Source organism: Condylura cristata, unplaced genomic scaffold (assembly GCF_000260355.1).
Source record: "Condylura cristata isolate star-nosed mole 26May11 unplaced genomic scaffold, ConCri1.0 scaffold00052, whole genome shotgun sequence".
In the NCBI taxonomy this organism is placed as follows: Eukaryota; Metazoa; Chordata; class Mammalia; order Eulipotyphla; family Talpidae; genus Condylura; species Condylura cristata.
The window spans coordinates 1,939,708-1,949,263 of NW_004567153.1; positions in this window are offsets into that span (position 1 = coordinate 1,939,708).

The following is a 9,556-nucleotide window of genomic DNA, read 5'->3' on the forward strand; positions in this document are numbered from 1 at the left end:
CTGGGGGGGCTGTTACCGGCAGCCGCCGGCCCTGCCTGCCTCGGTGAATGGGGCTGAGGAGACTGTCTTCGCCCCGCGCCGGGTTTTCTCAGCGAGACAGATTTAGGCCACTTGGGGGGATTTCTATGGCACTGCCCCACCCACGAGGCCCAGAAGGCTCAGGGGGGGCGGGGGGGAGGTGGGCTTGGTGAGTCATCTCCGGGACGCCGTGACCTCCCTACCCTGGGGGAGCAGGCGGCCAGATCTCAGACCTCATGTGTGTGGCTTGAACCTCTCGGGTGACCCCCTTCAGGCTGCAGACCGGCTCTAGTAGGTGCATACTGGTGTTGGTAGCATTGTCTCTGGAAAGCCCCTAACCTTGCCTGCTAAACGGCACAGTGATGTCTGCGTGGAGGCTTGGCGGGGTGGAACACGTTCTACCCCATAGCAACACTGGCTCGGTATTGCCACCCATAACACAGGGCCCTTGGGCAGGACTTCGATGCCCTCAGCAATGCTTTGCACACAGTAGGTGCTTAATGCATATCTGCTGAGTGAAGTCGTGCATCCGTCTGCAAGCGCCAGGCTAACTCTTGACCTCATTTCACCTGCTCCTCCCTGCTCACCAAGTTCCAGCCACACTGTCTCCCCGTGTTCCTAAAACCTGCCACACGCCATCCTGTGCATGAGCCTTTGCGCACCCAGCACTCTTTACCCAGAAAACTCTGCCTGGCTCTTGTCTTTGAAGTCTCAGTCCAATGTCAGCTCCTTAAAGAGGCTCTTCCTGACACCCTCGCTCCCCCCCTCCCAATTAAAAGGAGATCTCCCATTCCATTATCATAGTCACTTGTTTACTTTCTGTCTGTCTCACTAAACTGCAGCCTACAGAAGAAAAGAAACTTGTCTGTCTGGTTCACTGCTGTAGTCACAGGGCTCCGGAGAGTAGCTGGCCCCAAATAGGAGCTCAGTCAGTATTTGTTGGGTAAATTAATTCTTGGAGGGCTGAGAAAATAGTGATGAAATTCTAAAGATGCTGCCTTTCTGAAAAGAACTTTCATTCTCCACCTACACTGATTCCTACCCGTGTACCCTGTATCCTTGGGCAACAACAGGTGCCAGAATCCAAAATGTGGGGCACCCCTTTCCAAGGCTCATACTATTTTTTACACTTCAGGAGGTAGGATGGCGCCCAGGCCACCCAATGCTTTTCCTTCCTGGGGCTTCTGCAGTGTTTTTCTGCTGTCAGTCACATACTCTTCTCCCTCCTGTCTGCCTGTAACCTGAACAGCATTCCTCAGACCTCTCTCCTCCTAACCGTCATCATTTTTACTGACTCCACACCAAGAGACAGTATAGCATGGTATGGGGACGGCTGAGAAATTTCAAGACCAACTTCTGTCAAAATGATCAACTTCTCTGAGCCTATTTTTCTTCCTTCCAAAATGAGAGTATTGAGCTGTGAATTTCTCAAGATTCTATCCAGCAATGATAAGGTACTTTGATTTCCCTCTGCTTCCAGAAGTGAGATGACTTCTGAGAATACAGCCTGGTCCCTAAGTGGTTGGTACCTGCCCCTGACTGACCGTCCATACCCAGTTTTCCTTCTGTCACCCATTTGGAACATTCCCTTTCTCTTACTGATTTCTTAGGATTTTATTCCCGCAGTTTAGATTATGTCTTTGCAATCTCTGTGGTCTTCTGACCTGCCATGGCCATCTCCTATCAGTGTGAAGCAACACCCTGACCTGACAAGACCCACGTGTCCAGAGCTCATTTCAAGTTCTCATAGTTTTCCTTTTGGTTAAGTGGGAAAAGAGGAAACCATTAATAACAGAAATCCGGAAAGTCAGATTTTTAAAATATGTGTGTGCTTGTGTAAGGGAGAGTTATACAAAAGAGAACCTACCCTTCTCTACATCATACCAGAATAACAGGAGTTGGTCTTGTGTTGAAATGCCTTTTGTGTTTGTCTCTCCATTTTCATAGCAAAGCCCAGAGAGTTGAGGTCCAGCTTTCATGGCCGAGCAGTTGACCTGCCCCTGTCCAAATCCCCAAATTTCCTCCCTTCCTTCTTTCACTCTGTGTGGTTCTTGATATGGAAAGAAAGGAAGGAGGAGACTCCTAGACAAAACTGGCATGTTGCATATCTAAAGCAGAATTAGTCTACTCGCCTTCACTTTTTCTCACTTAGAACATTTTTAAAACGATATGAGCCTAGTAGAATTTTACTCCAGATAAGATTTTTTAGTTCCACTTTCCTTTCTGCCCTTTTCCGGTCTCGCAGCAGAGCTGACGACTCCCAAGCCAGCTTCCAGCACGCAGAATGAGGAATGGTCTTCATGTCACATGGCCAGCTAGATCCGCACACTTGTGGTTTAGAGCAACCAGTTGGTGGTGTAGTATTTACTGAGGGAGAACTTTGAACTTTAAGGTGGGGGTGTGTAAAATCCCACAAACATAAACTCAACCGTAAGAGTCAGCCAAATCATCCGTGGTGTTACTGATAATTTCAGAGAATTGAGATACACGTCTGCCCAAACGAGAAGTTATGTAATCTTCCTTGGCCTTTTGCATATAGCTGCAATCCAGAGTTTCTCAACCTCAGCACTGCTGACATTTGGGGCTGGATACTTTTTCATTGTTACTGGCTATCATGTGTACTGCGCGATGTCTAACTGCAGTGCTGATCTCTCCCAGTGTGTACGAGGAGCTCCTTGTCAGTCCTGACAGTCAGAACTTTCTCCACTCCCAAGAGCAAAGCATACTTCTGTATGATGACTACGAAGACGAGCTCTGTATGATGACTCTGTTCTGTATGATGACTACGAAGACGAGGTGAATTCTTTCTCTGTCCAGCTAAATCTACAATAATAGCTAATGTTAGTCTTCTCCTCTCTTAAGCTACACTGTCAAAACTCAAACAAATGAAGAACAAGAATCTGAAGACAGTGCTATCAACCTATTGCCAGCCACTGCAGCTTGAGCTTCATCTCTGGCCAGCTAGGGAACGGACCCATGTGGTGCAGCAAACTTCTTCTGTCTCGCCTGCTGCTCCCCTCAGCAGTGTAGTTCAGTCCATCTGCCTGTTCTGCTTCCCGCTCTGTCTCCGGTAAATCCTCTCACCCCCGATACCTCTGGCCTACACGCCAGTGCTTGCATAAATAAATAAGGCTTATTAAAAATTAAAAAAAAAAACATGAAGATTTATTCTAGTCAAAGAAAAACTGAAAGTTCTTGTATGCAAAAAAGAAAGGAAGAAAGTCCTGGGCACTGTCAACGACACCCATAGCACTCTGCATCAATTTTAAAACAAAGTGACCATGGTCACTCCAGATGACAGTCATCCCACATGAAAACGGCATTGCTCAAGGAAAGGCAAATCTCCTTATAAAAGGATGAATTTTGTGAATCTCACAAAGGCAACAACCTCCCCATTATTTTCTATCCCTAGTTAACAAGTACCTTACAGTTGCCCATACTAGAATTATTTTAGGTGCTAAGACAGTGGTGCTACCCACATGAAGCTCCTAATTCTGCAGACCAGGCCTGCTGACAGTGCCAGGGAGAAACGTCATAACCTCTAGGCTGACAACAGTTGCTTTCCACCCAAGTTTTAGGAACTGGGGCTGTCTTCACTCTCTGCCTTTTACAATTCCTTAGGTTCCTCTAAGACCATCAGCAGCCTGGTCTCTCTACCCTCCAAGAAATTTCACATGCTCAGACTTTCTGGACTCTCCACCCTAGCTAGGCCTGTCTTCAGTCACACATTTCCCTCCTCCCAGATTCACTAACCTTACCTTTGCCCTGCTCACATACCTGGAGCCTCAAGGTGCTCGTGCTTTGAGATCTGAGCTCCCAAGCCCTCTTAAGTGGAAGGAGGAAACCAACCTTCTAAGTAGAGGACAGTTTGGAAGGCTGGCATTTGGTCTTTTGAAGGCTGAGTTCACTGAGCCATGAGAAACAACAGGGGACTGTCCTGGTAGTTCTGCATGTTGCCAGGCTATTCACTGGGTGTTCTTTTTCTGGAAAGCTCTAGAGAAATAGAGGAAATGTTTTGTGCTTTTGCTTTGATAGTTCTAGACTCCATCTTTTTTCCATAATTCTTTGGGTTCTACCTTTCTTTGACTTTCAGTCGTGCTTTAACAAGATTAACTCTTCACTTTATTTTTTAATGTTTTATTTATTTATGCACACAAGCCCTGGGGTATAGGCCAGAGGTGTGGAGGGGTGGGAGGACTCACCAAAGACAGAGTGGGGAGCAGAACAGGCGGATGGACTGGAATCCACTGTTAAGGGGAACAGCGGGGAGACAGGTGAGGTCTGCCGGGCCGTGTGAATCAGCTCCCTGGCCGGGGAACAAACTCAGGCTGTTGGTGATAGCGCTGAGCCTTAACCCTAGGGAGGCCCAGCCTCGTACTTTCTGTAGCTCTGTCTTTCACTCCACACTGGTCTTCAGCTTTGGTTAAGAGCCCATTTCTGTTTTGGGAACTTGCACCATGCACGCTGCAAATGTGGTGGTTCTTTCGCTTGTCTGGAATGGTTTCACTTGACCCATCTACTTCCCCATCTCCACCAAGAAAAGTCTACTTGAGACGTCAAACAGGTCCTTTAAAACTGGTGATGTTTCTATAAAGCTAAAACAGACAACTTTTCGTGGTTGAAGACCACAGCTGCTGCAAATGTGAACGACTGGTATCTTTTCCCACTCAGTAGCTTGTCTTTCCCATCTGCAGGCTGACAGGTCTGGTCTAGACATGTGGCACTACTCCCGTCATCTTAACTCACTTGGGCACAAAGAGGCGCACCCAGGAGCCCTTTCCAGATGCCTGCTATGTGGGCCAATAGTCACGGTCTCCAAATCTCCTTCAAACCGTGTTCCACATAAACCATGTGGCCTGCACTCTGACGGGCGTGCCATGGTCTGTGAGTGTCCCTGCTGGAGGCTCCTGTCCTCCAGCCTTTACTGTACCTGTGGGGCCAGCACCCTCGGGGACCGCTTCTGCTTCTTCACCTGCCCACAGGGACAAGGGGACAGCCCAGAGGCAGCAAAGACCAAAGGGAATTTGGCCAGAAGAGCCCTCACTCTGAGAAGCCTCTAGGCCAGGTTGCCCTCCTGGAGAACCCAGCCCCCATTTGATGTGTGTTTAGAGTTCCTTCCTAAGCTCTGTGTTGATTAGTTTTTAGTTGTTTTTATCCTCCCTTTTGTGCACCAGAGAAATTGAAGTAACTCTGAGAGCATGTAACATGTCTGCTCGGAGGCTGGAGGGAGAAAGGGGTTTTCCTCAGAAAATGGAATGTCCCAAGAGAAATTTAATTTATCAGAGAGGGGAAGTCCATTGTGTCAAACAACATGGTGTCATTATTTAGCACTCAGTTGGGTTTTACATTTATTAATATTCGTCATTATTTTGATTAGTCATTCATCATTAAAACCCTGTAAATTGTGAGCAAACCGTTGTACATAAAGTGTTGCTCGAGCTAAAACACAGACCAAGGTCATTTCCTTTCGTGTCCTCACCAAGGTGATTGCATTTTCTCAATGAAACCCCTCGTAGAAAAGCACCTGCCCCCACCGCCCGGAACCAGACGTCATCCATCCATGAAGACCTGTGGCCCAGCGGCCCCTGCACGCCCACGTTGACCCGGACCTTTACTGCTGTCCCACCTGTGTGGCTTTCTCTGCAGGGCGACAATGTCAGATTCCTGCAAACAGCAATTAACACAAGAACCACTGTGCAGAAAATCAAGCGACTGCAGCCTGAGGTGCATTCGTTCACAGGAAGTTAGGGTCAATTTCACCTTTTACATCCAGTAACCCCAAGGAAGGGCGAGAAAGTTTGAGGCAAAGCCGTCCCTGATTCATCGATGTGCAGTTGACAAAATGGATGGACTGGAACAATATCGCCTCTAAAAACATTTATGCTTGACTGTATCATCACAGCCATTTCTCCACCGTTCTGCTCGGTAACACAAGGGAATGACTACATCACCGCTCATGTAATGAAAGAATTCACGTGTCTTCCTCATCAAAGGCAGTGTGTCTTGAAGGTGATAGGAGATCTCTATCTATTTCCACGACAGAAAACCTCCTGCCTTCTACAAGGCATTTGCCCCTTCCACTTGTCAAGGTTTGTAAGGCAGCCTGACCGGTGGGCAAGTGTGAGGGTGTTAGCTAGTGGACAGAAGACATGTTGACATCTCTTCTGACTGTGATGCTTTGAAAAATAGGTACAGTTTAAAATGAACTTTTGCTTTTCAAATCTCACTCTATTTTTGCAGTCATAACAACCTACCATATGGGACAGGAAGCTCTCTGCATTGTGGTTATTTTATTCAAACCATGGTACGAAACTTTTTTGGGGTATAAAGTGGTGTGAATGTGTGTGTGGTCTTTCATGTAAGAGTAACCCTAAAACTTCAGAGTCAGAAGAAGTGTTGATTTGATTGCTGAATTACATATCTGACTGCCACAGGGCTGCAGAGGGCAAGAGTCTGATCAGCTGGGACTGACCATGGTCTCGCGCTGTCATTCAGGTTCACAGAGTAAAGACAGATACTCATCAACTTTCTTTACCTGTTTCCTAAAGACATGCCAGGCTTTCAGTTGCCTCAGTCACTTCCTGTTCTTTTCAACCTCGTAGAATTTCAGATTTCGAAGATTGTTCATCGTCACATAGAAAAAGGGGATAATATGTTGTACTGACTTGGTAGAAAGTGCCTGCATGTGCAGTGACCAGCTTGTTCCTCTTCGCCCAGGATTTTCCTGGCTTGCAAACAAACTCTTATCTCCCAGGAAACCCTTTGAGTCTGGGCAACGTAGCATGGGTGTTACCTTCCAGAGATGGAGCCATTTGGAAGAAATATGCATTGGTTTGGAATGAGAAAAAAAGCTCTTAATTATCACTTGAGTGACTTCCTCTTTATTTACAAACAGTTTCATGTATGAAATGTCCAAGAAGAAGCAGCTCCTTCTGCTATTCAGGGGAAGCAGGTCATTTTCGGCTGCTTTTATGTAAGGCAGGAACTGGTCCAACCTCAAAGTACTGGCAAGCAAATGAAACTGCAGAAGGGAAATATTGACTGCACAAAAGTCAATATCAATATTTCTCCCTGGAGGAAAATGAGTCTTGATCTTTCCCCAAACAAGTCAATAGTTGTGTCAAGCTCCACTTGAATATTTTCCCTAGAAACTCTCTCAGACCTACCACAAGAACCTAACAGATTTTTCTTTTGATATTAAATTGAAGAGATTGCAATGTTTGGAAGAATCTTTATTTTGGAGAAGAGGGACAGTCTCCTAAGAGTGGTTGTATTTCCATAAATTGGAGACTTTAAATTAGTTAATCATCACCTTCAGACAGCCCCCCACCACTCCCGGACCCTCTGCCCATTACTGCTTTTCAGGCAACATTCCCCATCTCCAATTTTGTTCATGCCACCAACATTTACTGAAAACCTATTATGGAATGCTATGTTCTGGTTTTGCCTCTGAGAAAACAGAGGCAAAAACAAAATTATTTCCATGCTTGCCTCATATTTATTTATAAACTGCTTAACTCGTTGATTTATAAGGGTGTGGGACTCACATGTAAGTAATTTCCCAATAATGCATACTCTGAGTCTGGGAAACACTTTTAGGCACTTAAGAAAGGCCACTCAGAGCTGCTCCCGTGACTCCCCTCACTGCATGTCAGGCATGCAAGTGCTACTCCAGACTCCATGTTCCTGTGTGTTTCAAGCCCAGGAGCTTCGGCTATTTAGCCAGGAATATAAGACGAATCCGTTTAGTGCCACATCTTGGAATTCTCAGCTCATAAAATATCATCTCCAGAAGTGTGGTAATGCAAAGCATGACGTATGCGTTATGTCTAGGAATACTGAGAACTCTACCAGATGGTGCTCTTGCTTACCAGCCAAAATTGCCTTTAGTGGCTTCCCACCTGTTCTTAACTCCTCCTCCTATCTTCTATGGGATTCTTGCTATTTTCAAGGGAAATTTTTGAATGTTAGATATGCTATAGATAAATAAAAGCAGCATTATTGATATATCTATGGATCAAAATATCTATCGCTTTATAGATATAGGCATACAGTATATCATATATCATGCATATGGCTAATTATGTGCATTTAATTATGTATGTAATAAAATGTATAATGTAACTATATATAAATACATGCAGTGTATATGCACATAAATTGTGTATGATGTCATATGTATATAATATAGTGTATGCATGTATCACAGAATGTGTGTATGATGTAATGAATAATAAAACACACACACATATGTTTGGGAAATACTCAGCCTTATGAAGAGAAACCTTTTTGCTGCATTTTTGGAGGATAATCTTACCTCAAGTGACAGATCATTGGTAATGAACCAAATCAGCAAATCACAGTTGACAGACATGGAAGACGTGAATTTGAAGGCCTTTGAAGTTCATCAGATTCTACCGTAAGCACTAGACAAATGAGATACCAAGGCAGTGAGCGATTTTCTTAGCACCCCCCAGGGAAATAACAAAATATATCTGCTACTCCAGTTCCTCTTCATCCCCTTACCCAGTACCTCTGGGATTACTCACCTCCCTACCATTAAGCAACTAGAAGGTTAGCCCCTGGCCCAACTCGGAGCCTGCCCCTCACCTAAACAGCTGCTTGGTTGGGCTCAGTCATCCCATGATAGAGTGGCATTGTGAACGCCCACTCCTAGAAAGCTGAATGAACGGACGGTGAGAAGACAGCAGTGACTTTGGGTGCCCGAGGCATGAGGTACGTGAGGCTGGAAGCAGAGCTCTGTTCTGGTCTGGGAAGTGGGTGGCGATGGGCATAGTGAGAGCATATAAAAAACAAAGATAAGCTAAAACCATATGTGGACGCCTGGAATGCCACATGCCTCTGAAGTGCCGACGAGAAAGATTACTCTGTCATTAGCACTGAAGGTGGCAGGGAGGAAGAAGAGCAGACCCACTGGGAAGCTGTTTTCTAGTCTAGAGGCAGTCACAAGGCATCTGAAGAACAAGGTTGGGAAGAGAATGTTGGGGGACATGGGGCGAGGAGAACCTTAGCAACATACACTGAGTACCTTCTGTTCTTCAGACACAAAAGTTTTCCCCCAGGAACTTGATGCTCCTTAAGGAAGTTCCACAGGCAGGGAGTCAGGCAGCTATTGAGTGTTCTGGACTGGAGAAGTCCCTACAGAGTGACACAGAGGAGGTGCCGCCTCTCTGCCTCAGCAAGAAACCTGATGCAGTTCGAGTCATTTCAATGATGAATTATTTCATAAAAGGCCTGTCAGGATTGACAGAGCCCAAAGTAGCCTTTGAGGCAATGGGGGAAGGGATACAGTGGGAGCAGCTACACCCCCAAGCCTGAAGGGGAATGGGGAAGTCAAGATTGGTTGGAGCCCAGTAGAACTCATGAGCACAGCAGGCCACATGATAGGAGCTGTAGTTGGGAAATTTTCTAGGCAGAATTGTGTTCCCTAGAAGTCTCATGTTGCATTCCTAACCCCCAGAATCTGAGGATGTGGCTTGGGGACAGCATCATTACCGAGGTAGGTACTTCAGTTAAA